The following is a 2210-nucleotide window of genomic DNA, read 5'->3' on the forward strand; positions in this document are numbered from 1 at the left end:
AGCCAGCTTAAGTCTCAGTTTCCATTATCACTATTACTCAGGGTAAGCTTGCCAAAGAGACACTCTGCCATGTCATCTTCCAAATACCCCATCTTGCTACCCAGAATCAAGAAATGTTAGCATTTGCATATTTAAAAAAGAAAACTTTTCATGTAAAATTAAAAACCTCATTATTTTAATCCCTGCCCAATCCCATTCTCCTGACTTTTTCCCCAGAGACAACCACTAGGATGAATTCTAGACCATATTTTACACTTTACCATGCACATGCACCCACAGACACAAGGGCCTAAGACCACCCACCCAACCCTCCCTACCCCATATATCCACATAACTTAGAAAGAAAAGATTAATGTGTTTTACAGGGACTCATAGAATACTTTGCACCTCCATCCTTAGAGACCCCGAGCTGCATGCAGATGGAGCAGCCCTGGGTGGAGAGACTGCTGGAAACCCTTTTAAACTTGCATGGGGATTTGCCCTAGTTAGTAAAAGGTGAGAGTTTTGCAGATACGCCTCAACTGGACACCTTCATCGCTTTGAGAACCAGATAACTTTATTGCTAACAATGGTAAAACTGAAAGGAAAAAACTGAAGAGAAGGTTCTGAAAGGGTAACATGCACGCCCCACCAGGTGGCCCGACCCAGGGAAGGCACCTTGTGGCTGTGGGGCCCGTCTGGGCTCAGGTCTCTTTGTCGCTGTGGCTCAGGGAGAGCTTGTTAAACAGGTTCTCAGCCAGGCCAGTTTCTGGGACCCACATCTTCCCCAGGTTGTTCACATAGCCACCCAGCTCTTCGATGGTCTTGACCTGTTGGTGTAGGTAGTGGCTCTCCAGGAAGTCGCACAGCTGGGCTCGCCCTTCTCCACGGCCAGCCGGTGCAGCTCCAGGAGGCTGTAGTTGACGCTCTTCTCCAGGTGGAAGGCACACTCCATGGCCTCGAGCCCGCTCTGCCAGCCTTGGCGCTCTGGCTCCCTGATGTCATGAAGGCAGATGCGGCCACTGCGCTGGTTCTGCAGCCTCATCAGCTCCTGGGCATGCTCCATCTTCTCGTCTGACTGGTGCAGGAAGTAGCGGCCAAAGTGCTCCAGGGCCACGTCGTCCCGTTCAAAGTAGAAAGCCATGGACAGGTACACATAGGAGGCGTGGAGCTCCAGGTCGATGTGGCTGTTGATGGCGGCCTCGCAGTTGGTGTGGTAGTTGTGGCGCACCTGCGACAGCCGGGCGGTGGCCATGGCGGGCAGCGCTGACAATGAGCGCGCAGGCAAAGGCAGTAGCGCAGGCAGCGGCAGCAGTGGCGAGGAATGGCAGATGGTGAATGGCGGTTGTGTGACGGAACCGGAAGTGGGCAGTGGAGACTGTTATGAGGGAAGGGGCGTGCTTCAAGGCTAGTTGGTTTGAATGAGGGACAGACTTCGGGGGCGAGGTGTGGGGCTCCAGCGTTCCATGAGTTCCATGAGTTCCACCTGAAACTCCAGAGTTCCATGAATTCCACCTGAAACCCTGGCGACCTGACCTTTTCACCTATAAAGTATTTTTAAAGTTATTTATGAATATAAGTGTAACCACTTTGAGTGAATCACCTGGATGATTTCTTAAAGAAATTTATTACAATATTGTCAAAATGTGATTGTTTTATCAAATGTACTGCTTTTTGTGATGTCATTAGTTATACTTAATATCACAAAGGTTTATTTGAATGGCAGATATCCTCAGTGACTTCAGCATCCATACTAGTGACACTTCCAATAACCTCCTTACTCACTTCCTAGACCTTATTAACTTTAGCAACCTTCATTTTTTTCTTTCTACTCATGGTCAAGTTCCCACTTCTCTGACAGCAGAGCACCACCTCCAAAATATCAAACAGTGAACCTTTCCACCTTTCCATGTTTCCCACTCTTTGAACTTGTTCTTCACTCCTTTTTCTCTCTAGTACCTTAATCTTTCAGCAGCATCCTAGAAGCACTTTTTCTTTCAAGTCGTCCTGTCTAGATTCCAAAATAGACAATTCCAAGATCTCTTCCCTGACATCCTAGATTTGCTCACCCCTTTCACCTAGATTGCAAATTTCCTCTTCTTGGGTAAGTACAGACTTAAAGGCCTTGGGTGAATTCTTAGAGAAAGCACAACACCTTCAACTTCCTTTACTTCCATTGCCACTCAGTAAGCCTTTTTAAATTTAATCCTTCTTTTAGGTTCTATGAAATG

At 47.6% G+C, this 2210-nt stretch overlaps 1 pseudogene; it reads right to left on the reverse strand.

Moving 5' to 3' along the window:
* Window positions 1–517: 517 nt before the first annotated feature.
* Window positions 518–1240, reverse strand: LOC129025361 (putative ferritin heavy polypeptide-like 19; annotated as a pseudogene).
* Window positions 1241–2210: the final 970 nt, after the last annotated feature.

Source organism: Pongo pygmaeus, chromosome X (genome assembly GCF_028885625.2).
Source record: "Pongo pygmaeus isolate AG05252 chromosome X, NHGRI_mPonPyg2-v2.0_pri, whole genome shotgun sequence".
In the NCBI taxonomy this organism is placed as follows: domain Eukaryota; kingdom Metazoa; phylum Chordata; class Mammalia; order Primates; family Hominidae; genus Pongo; species Pongo pygmaeus.